We start from the raw sequence: 17,208 nt of genomic DNA, 5'->3' as shown, positions 1-17,208 counted from the left end.
ATGACCAATGATATGTTTAAATATCTCAATTATGTCCCATATACAACACTGAGATTTAATGGAGAAGAGATGCTCAAATTAGATGACTTTAAAATCACGGTTTCTCCTAGACTTTTTTTAGTCTGATTTTTTTAGAGAAAAAACAAACAAACAAAACAGTTATCTGTCTTTATGCAGTCAGAAGTCAGAAATCTAATTTTGAACTCATATATATCTCAGTTTTATCTAGACAGTACTGAGGAAATCAGTACTGCATACGATCGATCTTCTTAGATCATTTATCCATCAAGTCGCTATGGCTCGAAATCCAGCTGAGGACCTTTAACTAACTAACTGAGGAAATGAAGGCTGTTTATGATGCCACAGTCTGCGAGTGTTACCCATGAGAAGTTTTTTTTTAATGTCTCAATTATGTCTCGTTTGCAACATTTAATGAAGAAGAAACTGAGACTTTTTCCTTGAAATAGCCTACTATACCAAAGTTTCACAACAATGTCAAAACAATGTCTTAAACTGTGGTTAAACTTGAGAAGTACTGAAAAATCAGAAATTAGATCACTTCAGAATCTCAGTTCTTTCTTGTAGACAACACTAATCTCGCTTTGATACAAAAAAAAAAAAAAAAAGCTATCAGAAGTCAGGGATCTCATTATGACGTCCAATTTTTCTCATTCAGCCTTTCAAAGACGAAATAACAAAGTTATGCCAAAACTTTTTAGGAGAAACATCTGAGATGTATTTTTACTACTACAGTTCAGAAGAAATGGAGGATGTTGCTTACAATACCATAATCTGTGATCAAAAAAATGACCAGTGAGATGTTTTTAATATCTCAATAACATTTAGATTTAATGGAAAAGAAATAGAGACCTTTACTTAAGATACAATACTGAAGTTTCATAATATATTGTTCTCAAAATCTAACGAGCTGTGAACCAACCAAGATACTGAAGCCAGTGATCAAACTAAATATTAAGTGAATGAATGAATGAATGAAAATCAAGAAAAATCAATCAATCAATCAATCAATCAATCAGCCAATCACTTCAGTGTCTCAGTTTTTTCTCCTAGACAGCACAGAGACTATTTGGGGAGAAGAATTAGTCCATCCATCCCAAACGTTTTGAGAAAAACCCAAGTAATCTCAATTTAATACAAAACAGAACAGAAGTCAAAAATCTCATTATGAGCTCAAATATTTGTATTTAGTTTTTCAGACCAACTAAGTTATGCTATCCATATTATTCATTCATTCATTCATTCATTCTTTCATTCATTCATTCATTCATTCATTCATTCATTCAATTAATGAGATGAAGTTAATACTTAAATTATACATTAAAACTTAAAACTCCATTAAATATCCCAAGCTGTAAAAGAGCAATTTATCATTTCTTTCTTTATTTCTTTATTTTATATAGCTCCGGGTTATGATATTTTAATATATCCTCAAACATTTCTTATCTGATACATCTAAAAGCAAATTATGTGGACTGTACAATCCACATTAATATTTATAGTTCAATTACTGTATGCCAGTTGTATCATTTTTCATTTCTTCAAGTAATTTCAGAAAAAAAAACTAAGACAAGACTGACCATTTAAACGATTCAGCAAGTCTCCTGAGCCACGAACGAGCAACCTCTGAGCATTAAAATGTTTCTCCGGGCTACTTTAAGTGGACTAGCGGCAGCTCCATTATTCAGGTTGTTGTCTGGCAGGATCCACGGCTCAGATGGAGCCCCAGGTGGCCCCGGAGGGGTCAGTGGATACTGACGGACAGAATTCACTCATTCAAACATGGGCGCCACTCTTCTAGGAAGGACCCCCGAGTCCAAGACACTTGCCATGTCTGTCACCGAGGAACTGTGCCAGCCGACAGATCGCCTCACTTTGAAGCCAAAGGCTCTGACACTGCAGAGTTATAGGCCGAGAAGAAAAAGAGATGCCAACATTAAAGAATTAGAAAGACCAGACTAGCCTTTGAAGTAAAGGAATTTCACACTATCTCTCGTTCTTTGATTTGTGCTCCATAACTTTGCATGAGGAGGTCTCCCATGGCAACCAAAATGCATTTAAATGATGTCATGTCCATCACTTAAGGAGAAGGTTTGAATATCTGAAATATAAATTTTGTTTTTGAAGACAGAGTACACGTATGCTGCATACTAATGGACGGACTGATGTATAATGTATGATGTCAACATGTGAAGCATAAGAATGTCCATATTAATCATCTTAAAGGAATAGTCCAACCAAAACGGAAAGTTCTGCATTGTTTACACTAATGTTGTTCCCAGTGCATCTGTATTTAAAGTGTTGAATTAGCTTTTATTTTTGTTTTTCTTGTGATATTTAAATTAAATTTATAGAAACTGATTTTTAATAGCTTTTCAGTGTTATTTATTTGTATTATAGTATTTATTAATATTTTGAATTGGCTTGTATTTTTTTTTCTTTTTCAGTTTTTATTTTAGTTTTAGTCATTTCTATATAGCTTTATTTTTATTTCATTTATTTCAAAAAATGAATATTTTTTTTCTTGTAAAATTTATATAATTTCATTTTTATTTCAATTACAGAAAACAATTATTAATACTTTTTAATAATATATAAACATATGCAGATTTTATTTTGGTGTGTTTAATTAGTTAATTTTTATTTGTTCGTATGTTCGTTTCTTCATTCCTTCATTCATTCAGTTTGTTTTAGTCATTTTTAGTACTTCAACTTATTTTAGGTAGTTGCCAGTGCAATGCTTCTAATTTATTTTTATTATTATTATTATTTTTCTTGGGTGTATATATCTAAATATGTGCAAATTCATTTTGGAATGTTGTAATTCCAAACTAGTGTGACACTGTATGATATTTGACAAAAAATTATCAGTGGATATTGAATTAAATTTAATTCTTTTTCTTATACAAAGCTTTTTCAGAATGCTTGAAATATACTCATATTGGCCACATTGTTGGTGCTTTTTGTCATTTTTGCAGCTTGACAGGCTTTGGTCAACCTTCACTTTCACTGCATGGAAAACATCAGCATCACATAAATTAATACACTGTCCCTTTAAGAAAACACAGATTTTAGTAAAGTTCATAGACATAATGAAAGCCATATTTAGAAACTCCATATTCATATTGGTGATGTGGTCCATAAAGTGGCTGCTCAGTATTCATAAGCAATCCCAGAATTCCTCTCACCCCATGTTTGCCCTGTTGTCTCAATTTCCCCTTATCATCTCCAAAGACTTGACTCAAATTGAGTGCTATTAGTGTGATGGTACAGAGAACTGCATTGAAGCTATCGCGTAATATTTATGCCAGGTTCGCACACTCTGTAACAATATGAGATATGTTAAATGAAATCATCATTACTGTGTCTTTCATTTACAGATTGCGGATTAGAAGTGTTGTGAACGCCCATGCATTTGTCTGTTTGTGTTTGTATGCGACACACTAACACCATTAATATTCCGCCTGTGTTTCATTATCTGTCTGGATGGCCTTAATTATGACAGCTGGCTACCTGGCAGGCCTAGAAATCAGAGCGGGGGGAAAAAATATCAATTGATTCGCCCCAGAGGCCCAGCTGTCAATAATCACAGTGGCACGTCTTCAGAATTCCCCATTACAGCCCATTTCCAACCACAGCAACAATGAAACTATTATCACTTGGATTACTTCAAGGTTTAAACTGGCCACAGTAGACTACATATCAAAGGAATTTCAATTAAAAGGAACTGGTGCGGGATTCAAAGACAAAGAGTGTTCAACAGGGGCGAGTTTGTGTGAGCCGTTGTATTCCACAGTACAAAGACAGCATAAAGAAAGCTTGAGATATTAAAGGGTCTCAAGTGAGGCCTTTAGATCTCACAAATTAACCCATGCTTCTTTTTTTATACGCAAAAATTTACAGTATAGGTCCAAAAGTTTGAGACCACTAGTGACTATGGGCATTTATTTATTTATGTATAATATGACTTAAAGGGGTCATATGATGCAATTTCAAGTTTTCCTTACTCTTTGGAGTGTTACAAGCTGTTTGTGCATAGATGAGATCCCTGAAGTTGCAAAGATTAAAGTCTCAAAAACAAAGAGATATTCTTTATAAAAGTTAAGACTTGACCTCGCCCACCTAAAACGGCTCATTCAAACACACCCCCACATGTCTACATCACGGTGTGGGGAGATTTGCAAAACACTGCCCAAATGTTTACGCAAAGAAACAGGGCGGGACTTTTATTCTCGCTGTAGTGTTGTTGCTGCTGCCAGCGCCATGTCATGGAAATGCTGTGTTTCATTGTGAAAGCGAAGGTACTTTGTTTGGCTTCCAAAAGAGGACACAACTAGAAATCAGTGGTTCAGTTGTATTTACAACACTGTTCCAGAACAGTTCAACCCAAATATTAGAGTGTGTGCAGCGCATTTTACGAAGGACTATTTCCTGAACCTGGGAATAGCCTGCCAGCTGTTCTATAAAGCTGCCAGTTTCTATAAAGTGGGGCAATTCCAACTTTGCAAGGACAGTCTGGGGCTTCTGACTTACAGCCTGTAAGTACGTTTTCTTATTTAAAGAATTTGCCACTGACAATTCAAACGCGAGTTTTGAGCAGTGTAGTGTAGCGCTTGTTGTTTGTTGTTTCTCCGATCACAAACGCGGACATGGTAATGTTTACGCGGCGCGATGCAACAGTATAAGTCATTATAATCAGTAATTATGTCCCCACTGGATGCAACAAATGCCTCGTTTATAATGGGTTTTATTGTTTTTGTGTCATCGTGCCAGGACACGGCATCACAATACGGTGAGGGGCGTAACATTTCCATCTCAAGCTTGAGGTATTTGGCCACAATACACAAAATAATGTTCTTTTTAGCAACGTCATATGACCCCTTTAAATAAAATAATAAAACATTCATTATATATATTGAAATGTATATTACATTAAAATGTATTTATTATTAATATTATTATTATTTTAGAGTTTCATAAATAACATGCTTAAAGGATGGTTATTTTATTTTACAATTAATTTCAGGATTTACAAATACAAAAGCATCATAATGTGAAATGAAATGATAAAATGAATATGAATACATACACATGTATTATTATTATTATTATTATTATTTAATATTGTTCAGAACTATATAATATGAGCCATAAAATGATGTTACTAATTTTGATGTGTTAGGGCTTTTAGAATATATAAATGGTTTAAAAGGGGTTTTAGAAGTGTGTGACCTCAAAGAATAATATGGAATAATCCAGCCTTTTCACAGCTGGCCGTGTTACTGAAATTGGTTATGGGAATTATCTGTGCGGAGAATGAAAAAGCAATATGAAAAGTGGAAAGTAAGAAATGAAAATCATTATTATCAGGGGACATAACATGGAAAATAATAGACTTCTCGTATTAGTTGAGTGTTGAATGTCATCTAACTCAAATTTGTAATGGCCTGTAAATTACCAACTCCAATTTTTCTTCTGACTGGCTGAAAATTTTTGTACACGAGGCATAGCTCTCATATTTGACGTTAATCAGTTTGCTGTCTTTATCAAATAAATTTCAATATTCAAGTATTATGCCATTCTTGATGACACTGATGACGTTCCAAAGGGGATATTAAGTAATTTTGAGCCTGAACAAGCAAGACAGATTCTAAGAAAAGACAGACTTTACTTCCTTGCCAAAAAGGATCAATAAATATTGAAAGACTAAGGATCCTCCATCATTTATGAACTGGGATGGATCTGAATTTTTTCCTCCAGAATATATGGGACTCTTTAATGTCTGAGAACAGACTGTAGATGAGATGGCATCTGTCTAGTTTAGTTTAGTGTCTTTCTGTCTCAGTGTCGAGTATGTAGCTAATAGAAGCAATGCTTCTAATAATTACTTTTAGTGAATCAGGTTGTTGGAAAGCATGATTCATTATGGTGAGTCAGTTTGTTCAGATGGTTGATTTCAATGAACTGGTTGAAGAAAATATTTCACTGATTCACTTAAGTCCTTTGTATTTTATTGAATTGAATACTGCTATTTTCTTAGTTTTCTATGAAAGCTTGGTAATTCAATCTTTTTGCCTTAATTTTGACTTTTTTCGCCAAATTCAGAGAAGAGAATTCAATAATGACATTAACTTGCAATTGTGGGAAAAGTCAGGATTGTGAGATATAAGCTCACATTAGCAAAGAAAAAAGTCAAAATTACCTTCTTTTTCTAGTGAATAAATAAATAAATAAATAAAACAGAACTGTAAGATTTCAATTTAAAATTGGAAGGGGGGAAAGAAATGCAGATTTCTGAAATCTTCAATTCTCACTATTTATGTATGTGTGTACTGTATGTATGTATATATGTATGTATTTTAGATATTCTGACTTTTTTCACAAATATACATTTATGTCTTACAATTTTGAATTTTTTCTAAGAATTGTGAGGAAAAACGCCTCAGGTTATGTATGTAACCCTGGTTCCTCCAGGGAACGAGACGCTGCGTCCGAAAACGCTAGGGGAACGCATTCAGCGTGAGCGGCTCTGAATATCGTGTGCAATCTATCCAATGGATAGCCGAGGAGGGAACCTTTGGAACATACCCTGTTCTAGGGTATAGAAAGGCTTTTGGCCATGCTGGGCACAAAGTCCAAGTGAGAAGGGGCCACTGAGAGGGCCTGAAGATCACCAACTCTCTTGAGAGAAGATATCGCCAGAAGGAAAGTGACCTTCAGAGTGAGATGGCGATCAGAAATATCCTCAATAGGCTTGAAGGGAGGCCTACAGAGAGCGTCGAGCACCACAGCCAGGTCCCAAGTAGGAATACGAGAGCATACTGGGGGCCTTAGCCTCAGCGCACCGGAGGAAACGTGTAACCAGTGGGTGTCTGCCCACTGACTGTCCACCAAGAGAGGCGTGGTAGGCTGATATCTCCGTCACATAAACCTTCAAGGTGGAGTGGGTCAACCCTGCGGAGAGTCGGGCCTGCAGGAACTCCAGAACTGTACCAATCGGGCAATTGACTGGGTCGAGCTGGCGGTCTCTGCACCATGAAGTGAAAAGTTTCCACTTCAAGGTATACAGTTTCCTTGTTGAGGGAGCTCTGGATTGGAGGATGGTCTCAACAACCTTGGTTGAGAAACCGGAAGCTATGAGCTGTGCCCCGTCAGGGGCCACACCCACAACTTCCATAGCTCCGGGCGGGGTGATAGACCCCCGCTTGTGAGAGGAGAGAAATCGGGTCCGAGAACCAAGCTCGGCCCGGCCAGAATGGAGCAACCAGTAGTAGACTGACCTCGTCCCGGTGCACTCTTGCCAGAACTCCCGGGAGCAGAGCGATCAGGGGAAAGGCGTACAGACGAAGCCTCGGCCACGTCTGTACCATGGCATCAAGCCCAATTGGAGCTGGATAAGTCAGAGAGTACCAGAGGGGACATTGTGCTGTTTCTTGAGTCGCAAAGAGGTCCACCTGAGCCTGGCCAAACACTCTCCAGAACTGCTTCACCACCTCTGGGGAAGCATCCATTCCCCGGGCCTTGGCCCCTGTCTCGACAGGATGTCTGCTCCCATATTGAGGTGCCCAGGAATATAAACCGTCCTCAGTGAGCATAACTTCCCTTGGGCCCACACAAGGATCTGGTGCACCAGCCTGTGCAGGGGGTGCGAACGCAGACCTCCTTGATGGTTGATATAAGAGACCACCGCTGTGTTGTCAGTGCGCACCAACACATGGTGATCTCTCAGGTTCGGGAAAAAGTGTTTCAGAGCTCGAAACACGGCCAGCATCTCCAGAAAATTGATATGCCAAGTGAGATGGCGACCACTCCACAGACCGCAGGCAGGGTGGCCACTCATGACCGCACCCCAACCGCTGAGGGACGCATCCGTTGCTAGCGTTACGCGGCGACAAAGAGCTCCCAGCACCGAGCCCTGAGACAAGAACCAGGGTTGTCTCCACATGTCTAAGGCACGTAGGCACCGCCCTGGTCTTGAGCTACCACTGTAAGGGTCTCATGTACAGCAGGCCAAGAGGTATCACGTTGGACACAGCTGCCATCAGACCCAGCAGTCTCTGAAACTACTTTACAGTGAGTGATTGGCCTTCTCTCACTCTCGCGATTGTAGTGAGGACAGACTCGATCCGAGCAGGTGACATATGTGCCTGCATCGTGGTCGAATCCCAAACCACGCCCAGAAGTGGTTCTCTGAGCTGGAGAAAGCACACTTTTCTTGGCGTTCAGTCTTTGCCCCAGCACTTCCATATGAGCAAGAACGACATCTCGATGTTGAACTGCCATCTGCTCTGATTGAGCTAAAATCAACCAATCGTCGATTTAATTGAGTATGCGGATGCCTTGCAGCTGCAACGAAGCTAACGCAGCATCCACACACTTCGTAAAGGTGCGGGTTAAGAGTGCTAGGTCGAAGGGAAGAACCCGATATTGGTAAGCTTCGCCCCCGAAAGCAAACCTCAGGAACTTCCTGTGAGTGGGAAGGATGGAGACATGGAAATATGCATCTTTTAGATCGATCGTGACAAACCAGTCCACGGACCTGATCTGAGACACGACCTGTTTGAGTGTAAGCATCCTGAACTTCAGTCTCATGACTGAGCTGTTCAATTGATGCAGATCTAAAATGGGACGCAACCCTCCATCCTTCTTTGGAACTATGAAGTATCGCCTGTAGAACCCGGACTCTCTTTCGTGAGGAGGGACCACCTCGATGACCTCCTTCCTCAAGAGAGTGTCTACTTCTCGTTCCATTACCAGAGCCTGCTCGGGGCCCATCAGAGTGGGATTCATCCCGTTGAATCGAGGCGGAGGAGAACCGAACTGGATTCTGTAGCCTCTCTCTACAGTATGCAGTAGGCGAGCATCTCAGCTCCGGGCAGAAGAGACTAAGATGTGTGCTTGCTGGAGATCGCTGCGCCCTGGATACACCGTACGTGGCAGGGTTAGCAGCCCGGTCCCCTGAGGGCACTGAGGAGGAACGGGCACCGTGCACTGCGGTGAATGCTGCTCTTCCCCTGAGGAGGCTACCCTCATAAGCCATGGGCCATGGGCGTCAGGGCTTTTTTGCCAAGGACTTCTGCCGCTGAAGAACCGCTGAAACGCTACCGCTTGTTTACGGGCCTCCTGGTACCTGTTGACGACAGTATCGGCGGCATCGCCAAACAGGCTAGAAGGCACAAGCAGGGCGTCCAGGAGGAAGACCCTGTCCTTCTCTCTGATGTCGGACAGGGTCAACCACAGATGCCTCTCCGCTGCCACCAGGGCTGCCATAGACTGCCCAATAGCACGGGCAGTCTCCTTGGTGGTGCGGAGAGCCAAATCAGCGGTTCGCCTGAGCTCTGTGATGTCATCGGAGCTCATCGCCTCACGCTCATCCAGCTCTTTAAGCAGGTCAGCCTGGTATGCCTGCAACACCGACATGGTGTGCAGACACACGCCAGCCTGACCCGCTGCCACGTATCCCTTGCCCACCAGCGCTGAAGATGTAAGCAGCGGCTTGGAGGGCAAGGACGGAGCCTTTAGAGACGATGCAGCGTCGGGGGACAGATAGCTCGCGAGCGTCTGTTCCACCCGAGGCATCACTCTATAACCGCAATCGTTCAATCCCCCTACATTACCATAGTAATCTGAAGAGGGGATGAAGATGCGGGCCGAAAAAGGTCTTGCCCACGATCTCGACACCTCGGTGAGGAGATCGGGGAAGAACAGCGGGCTCCGTGTTGGAGTTGATCGCTTCGCTCGCAGAAAGCGTTCATCCAGTGTGCGGCTCAGCTTGCTCCTTGGCCGGCCAGTCGATCTTTAATTTGGCCACTGCACAAGTCATCACCTCCAACAGCTCCTCATACTGGGGCAACTGAGGTGGTGGAGTCCATTCCCCGGGGAGAAGTAACCGCCGATTGGGCTTCCGATCCCGGAGAACGGGCACCAAATCTGATGGGTGGGGAAGGAGATAGAGACTCGCCCATCTCTGTTCCCTCCAACAGATCCACTTGCGAACCCCACGAGCGCCTACACCGCTCCGCGGACCAGCACTGCAGGGAATGCTGGTGGTGGCTCCCCTCTCGTTAAAGAGAGCCTTCCGGGAGCGAAAAATTTGCATTGGAAGGAGATCGCAATGCGGACATCCGGCCCCCTCGAGTGCCGACTGTGCGTGCTCCTCTCCCAAGCAGAACACACACAAGCTGTGATGCAGTGATTTAACGCTTGCAGGGAGGAACACACAGCTTGTACTGTGCACTGCTCACCCTTACAATGTCTCTTAGACATTTTATGGAGCTTATGGGACAGACAACACCAAATAAGACTCACAACTGATTGAATAGACAATACACACACATAGCTTTTATACCAGCTGGTCATTACGTCACCCCGTCCGTGACGTCTCGCTCATCCATCCATCGGATAGATTGCACACGATATTCAGAGCCTCTCACGCTGAAGGCGTTCCCTTAGCGTTTTCGGATGCAGCTTGAGTTCCTGAAGAGGAAGTCACATTTTCCCTTTTTTCTGTGTTGGAAACAAAGAAACAACTTGAAACAAAAAAAAACAATTGCGAGACAAACTCAGGGAAAAAAAAGTGTTTATTTTGTTTTTGTGTTTATTCTGTGTCGAAAACAAAAACAGAATTGTGAGGGGAAAAAAAGTCAGAATTGTATTTATATCTCACCATCCTGTTTATATCATGCAATTTTGACTTCTTTTTATCAGAACTGCAAGACGAATAAAGTCTTGCATAGCTTTTAAAAATGAAGAAAGTCTCTCTTAGGAAATGGGCTTTCATCATTTTCAGCATATAGAAAAAATGGAAGTTTAATTAGGTGTATTTAGTTTGAAGTAATCTGTGAAATTTACAGCTGTCACCCTTATTGAGATAAATGCAGTTTTACTGACATTTAACTTGTAGATTAGGCAACTACAGTTTCAAAGTATCTTCCCAAACGCTCTTTCAACTCTGAATTCTTTTAAGCATTGAAATCTGTGATCTGAGAGAGCCTCAATCTAAAGGTTTATCTCAAAGCAATAAATGACAATATAGCGATATGAAGGAAGCTTGATATTATCAGAAATGTAATCTGATTGATCTTCTTCCTGAATTCTAAATCTGTATTTTTGCTCCAGGTGTGAGCTGGATGGGTGTGGATTTCTAATACGGAGAGTCAGAAGTTGGAGTTTATTTGGATTTACTGGAGTCTTGTTAGAACTGTCGTTAAACGGGTGAGTACAAATGTTTTTTTACCACAGTAAAATGTTTTGTGTATTGGACTGTCCTGCTGGAAAATGTAACTTAAGTTGGTAGCATTCAGTAAGATATAACTAAATAAAATGGTTAAAATCATGCATTTTTAAATAAATTTTTCTACTTCCGCCAAACTCTAAATGCTAAAATTACTCCTCATGAGCGTAATCTCTAAACAAATTTAAAAAAAAATCAATGGAAATGACTGGATAAAAGAATTGAAAATTCATTAAAAGGTCATTGAAAAGTTTGGGAATCCATTAAGAACCAGTTAGCATGTTTTCAAACTCTGGTGGCTTTTGTGTCATTTTGATTCAACAGGCCTACAATGATCATATCACCTTCCCAACCCTGAAGTTTCCAGCAGAGAGCGTCTTGCAGTTTTCTTAACAAGACAAATGAGAACGTGTTGGATAACTGTTAATTACATCCATCAGCAGCTAACGCAGATTAGCACTAGCGTACCTGTGGAGCTAACAGCTGTTTCTAGCACCAAAAGGCTTCGGTGGGCCTATCCGAGACGAGCTTTTCATATTAATTAATGACAAAAGTCGTTTAATCTGAGGGATCGTTTTCATATTCTGTTATGTAATGGAGATTTCATAATTACACAGTTTTGGATGGTTTGTAAGTCTCTTTAGAGCTTGAATAAACAACAGCATGAACTATTGCCCCAAGATTGCAATCGGTTAAATTTGTTTGCATGGTTTCTGACGAGTGGGAACCACTTTACCTTGAGGCTATCTTGACTGGCACCGCTGCGAATAAAGGGTAGTGCTGGGTGTTTTGTGTTTTCTGGATATAAGTTGTTGTTGTTGAAATAAAGAGTTGTTTTATTCAAATGTTCACATTTGATTTTAATCTTGAAAACATTGAGGCTATATTTCAGTGTCTCTGGAGAGTCTGTATTTGCTGTTGAAATATACACTGGGCTTCAGAGGTAGTGATTTTGCTATACTATTAAATATATTTGCATATTAAATGGACATTATGCATTGTTATCTTTATGTAAGAGCGATAAAGGAAATCGAGAGCAGGATGTGGACAAATGAGTGAAAACGATAAATGACTTCTTGTTAAGGGTTGTAACACTTACTTTGTTTGCGTTGCCTCATTATTATATAATTAAATAATGTGCAGTCACAGTTGTTTATATATTGATCATTTTATAGTAACTTGAATTTGATTCACGTTTCAGATAATGTAATCTATTTTCATGATGATTCCTGAATTTTCATTCATCGGTTATGAATAGGGATCCACAATACATTGGTGTCATATCATTTATTAGCCATAGTTAGTTTTCTTTTTTTATGTTTTATTTATGTTTTAAATGTATATTATATCAGTCAGTATTAGTGTTCATTCATGTGTACTCTTTTCCCCTATTTGTTTTTTTAATATTTTTATTTATACTAAAAATATAAATGTTTTTTTATATATATCATGAATATGCATTTTTCATAATGTTGTGATGCCCAAATTTGCTTGTAGCATAATTGATCTTAGTGTATTATTTTTAATTTATTTAGACATTTTTTAAAGTTATTACATAGTTTGTTTGTTTTCTAATTTATTTCCATTAAAATAAAAATAATTATCAGGTTTTCAGTTTCATCCCTATTTATGAACGATCTTTTGGTTTGTTTGTGTGTGTGTGTGTGTGTGTGTTTTAAGTACTATTGTATTACTATTATTGTATTTAATAATATTTTAGCTTTTATATTTACATTTTCAGTGTTCATATTAATTGTAGTTTACATTTGAGTCATTTTGTTGTGTTGTCTGTCATTTTTATTATTTTTAAAAATATATTTCTGTTCAACTTTATTTTTATTTTAGTTTAAGCTTTCATATTTTTACTTCAAATTAAACTTATTTTATTTAAGTTAGTTGCCAAAGCAACAATCCAAATTAATTAATTAATTTATTAATTTCATTTTATTTCATTTCAATTCAATTCAATTGATGGAAACAATTTAGAGTCATTTTAATAGTTTAATAGATGTACTATGTTTAGTTAACAATAGCTGCACTGGTTTGTGTCACTTCGAAATTAAAACATAGATGAAAATAATCATCTATAAAAGCCTCACACTTCACTGTATTTAGTTCACTTTATAATCCAAATGCACTGCAGGTTGTACCACATGGTTGCTACAATATAAACTTACTTTCATTAAATTTCCAGCCATAGTGCATAAGTACCATTACTTCACTATAAAATGTGAAAATATAGTCTACTTGGCAACCCACCCTTAAACATTATGTCCCAGGCCCTGTCAGCATACGCTGGAGTTTAGAAGTACTTCGGAGGCCAAACTTTAGCTCTTCCACAGCCAAGACTCTGTTGAAGTATACAAGTGTTTGTGGGACAGGCTGTCTGTTCTGGTGATGGTTCTATTTGCCTGGTCCCCACATCGCCGCTGGATCACTGAACGGCTGTACGTGAGGAACCGCTCCAACAAGCCCCTTCAGCATTAATTAACATGGTCATTAATCAAGTCCAGTACAGATAGCGGCTTAATCCTGCTGTAATGCACTTTTCTGGAGGGGAGGCTCCAAGAAGTTAATTGGATTTGATTGGATATTGCTATGATAGTCCCACACAGAACATCTTTAGCTATTAAGTGAAGTTGTTGCCTTTGATTATACTGTTTTGTAGTGGCATGTGTTCCAGCCTGACGTGAGCTACAGTCTGATAGAAGTGCCCTTCAAAGCTGATTTGACAACTGAATTCTTTTTGCCTTCGTCTCTTTCAGTTAGGTTTGTTTGACTGTCTGTAAGCATCTCCGAATAAGCAGCTTTAGTGTGTCAGCCATGCTTAAAAGAGCACATGTATTGTTTGATCTGCTATTCGAATGAATAAACAACAATTTAAAGGGAAAGTGCACCTAAAAATAACAACTTGGCTTTATTTATTAGACATTCACGTCACGTCACTTTTTTTTTTTTTTGGTGGAACACTGTATACACACCCTAAAACGACCGTATTCCATGTCTTCTAAAGTCAAACAGAAGCTTTGATTCATTCTGGTGACTCATAAGTTTGTGAATCAGACCACGCTAGTTGTGTTATATGTGTTTGATTCATTAAAAAAGAACCACTCATAACAGTTCTAGTTGTAATGTGAACTCTCTTTGTACTTTATCATAGGTATCATTCGTAATGTGCACATAGTGTAAAAAAGAACCGCTCATAAGATTTGTTTGTTTATGAATCAGACTACACTGGTTGTGCTCTGTTTTTGAGGCACCTGAAAAGAATAGTCTCATAAAAATCATTCTACTTTGGTTTTGTTATATGATTTTGATTTGCTAAAAGGAACCAGCTCATAAGAGTCATTTGTTCATGGATCAGATTACACTGGTTGTGCTGTATGTTTTTGATTCACTAAAAAGAACTGGCTCATAAGAATCATTTGTTTGTAAATTAATCTTCACTGGTCACACTGCATGTTTCTGAGTCACTAAAAAAAAAAAATGTTCATTTGTTTGTGAATCAGACTTCACTGTTTGTGCTTTTTGGATTCTTTATAAAGAATCGACTTTTAAGGGTCATTTTTGTGTAAATAATTCTACACTTTTGCTTTTGACTTGCTAAAAAGACCTGGTTCATGAAATTTATTTCTCAGTGTATCAGACCACTGGTTGTGTTGTATGCTTTTGAGTCACTAAAAAGAACAGACTTATAAGAATAGTTTGTTTTTAAATTATTCTATTCCGGTTCCACTCTACATTTCTAAATAGACTAAAAAGAATGGATTCAAGAGTAATTTGTTTGTGAATCAGACTCATTTGTTCTGTACATTTTTACAAAAACGACTGGTTGTTTTACATAAAAATTGCATAACTGGTTGATAAGAGTCATTTGTTCATGAATTAGACTACACTGGTTGTGCTGTGCATTTCTGAGCCACTAAAAATAATTGGCTCATATAGGAGTCATGTTTTGTTCTTCTGTATCATAATTCTAGCTGTGGTATGAACTATTTTTTGCAAAGCTTTGTAGTTTACCATTATACTTATCATTATTGGGGTGAACAACTTGCCTTAAGTGTCTTTTGTTTGTGAATCAGACTGCGCTGGTTGTGCTATTTGTTTGTTTGTGAGTCAGTAAAAAGAAGAGAACATAATCTTCTCAAATGAGTCGTTTGTTTGAGATTTGGACTACATTGGTTGCACAGTATATTTTTGATTAGAGTCATTTGTAGATGTGAATGCAGCAGGCCAACAATCCCAGCATACTCCTCTCTTCCTCGTCTCTCGCGCTGCTGCTCATATGAAATGTAGTTCGTATGAATATATTGTGAAGGTTAACAACATTCACAAACAGTAAAGCAATCAAAATTCTTATAACTTATACTTATTATTGTTCAGTGTTAATTAACTGCAACTAATAAATTGCAACAGCGTGTTAGTAGAAAATGCGCCTCTGGGAGGGTCCACAATGCACGTTCACTTTTCTTATTACACACAGGGATGCGCAGCAGCACAAAAACATGCCAAATATTAAAAATTTAAGGATTACAGTGTAAAAGAATATTATTGTGTAGGCTACATAAATATAAAAATGTCATACATGTTATAATGGATAGTCATTGCGTGTATCAGAATTAGCCTACCTATTTGCTCGTGCATGAGCAGATCTGTTTGCTCTCTGGAGACGTGCTCAGTCTGTGCTCCTTAAAATTCCGCCGTTTAAATAGAGAATCCGCCCTGGCGCGAGTGCAACTCGCTCTTAAAGGGCATGGGAGATGAGACTCTGATTGGTTTATTGCACATTATGCCCAAACACACACCCATTACTCATTAAGAGAATAGGGACAACCCTTTTAGACCATGCGCTGGGAGTGCCAACCGTTTTTCCCGTCATTATGCTAGCAAAAGTGGATTCGGAAACGCCCTAAGTGCACCTGCGCTGTGCACTTTAGACCATGCGTTTAGATCGTTAAAATAGGGCCTTACGTCTACACAGTATGATGTAAACAGTGCAGTACTTTGCATCTAATATAAATCAATACTTTATAACTCAGTAGTATTTTGATATGATAAACATGCGAAAGCCTTTGCTTTGCACCTATAGCACTGCCTGTTTAAACACCCTTGGCTCTCAGTACCACCCAGTTGGCAATGGTTGTATTTATTTGACAATGCACATGGTACGATTTAACTGCCATTGATGTCTCAAACCTCGAAGAGTGTGTATGATGCGCTCTGGCCCACAATCCTCCTCCTCATACCCGACTGAAATTAGGGCAGAACGTGAGAGGCATGCCGGGCAGCAAACATCTCTCTCTCTCTCAAGGCCCTTTCCCGCCTTTTTTGAAGGCTCCCATTGAGCACAGTAGACGTGATAGACCTTTATTCTTAGCTTGGAGTTACACATACAGATATTTAAATGGTGGTTGGGCATTTAATATTCATTAAAGAGGAAAATGAGGGGACAACCTCATTAAAATTGTACACAGATAGGTCTGTCTAGCGCTTTTTTTCTCTCTAAACTTCTTTCTTCTTCCCACACTAGGACTTATGGTGACTTTTAAACTTTAAGCATTACTTTCACTTCTTTTCTTTATACGTATAAGAGAAAAAGTCATTTCAGCTAAAAGCTGTCAGCATGTTTTTCTCAGGTCATATGCATCAGCCCCCAATTAAAATGCTTTATTTTATGCTCACATAAGGAAACTTGTGTAGATAAGAAACATATATGGCTTTTTTTTCCTTTTTGTGTGTCCGTGTGACATTCAGCACACTCAGTATGAAGGTCTTTGGTTGAAGGAACTCCCCGAAGTGAAAAGACCTTTTCAGTTAACGTTCACTGGGTTCAGGAAGACACTTGCCCTGTTTTCCTGTGGGATTCGAGGCCATGTTGTTTTGGCTTTTGGAGACAAGCTTTTTCAGCAGTCCATTGTGAGACCATAATGATGGCAGTCGAGGGTAGGAGAGATGCT

At 39.0% G+C, this 17,208-nt stretch overlaps 1 protein-coding gene across 3 annotated transcripts in view; it reads left to right on the top strand.

The window, feature by feature from the left end:
* Window positions 1-17,208, top strand: part of lrrc4ca (leucine rich repeat containing 4C, genome duplicate a) — a 247,943-nt gene that overhangs the window by 69,398 nt on the left and 161,337 nt on the right. For all 3 annotated transcript variants that reach the window (XM_058767438.1, XM_058767435.1, XM_058767436.1), the window contains exon 2: window positions 11,137-11,232. The gene's annotated coding sequence lies outside the window, so the exon portion shown is untranslated. The remainder of the gene's footprint in view (window positions 1-11,136; window positions 11,233-17,208) is intronic.

Source organism: Onychostoma macrolepis, chromosome 25, assembly GCF_012432095.1.
Source record: "Onychostoma macrolepis isolate SWU-2019 chromosome 25, ASM1243209v1, whole genome shotgun sequence".
Classification (NCBI taxonomy): domain Eukaryota; kingdom Metazoa; phylum Chordata; class Actinopteri; order Cypriniformes; family Cyprinidae; genus Onychostoma; species Onychostoma macrolepis.
Note: the sequence above shows the minus strand (reverse complement) of the source record. Positions and strands in the feature narration are given on the sequence as shown.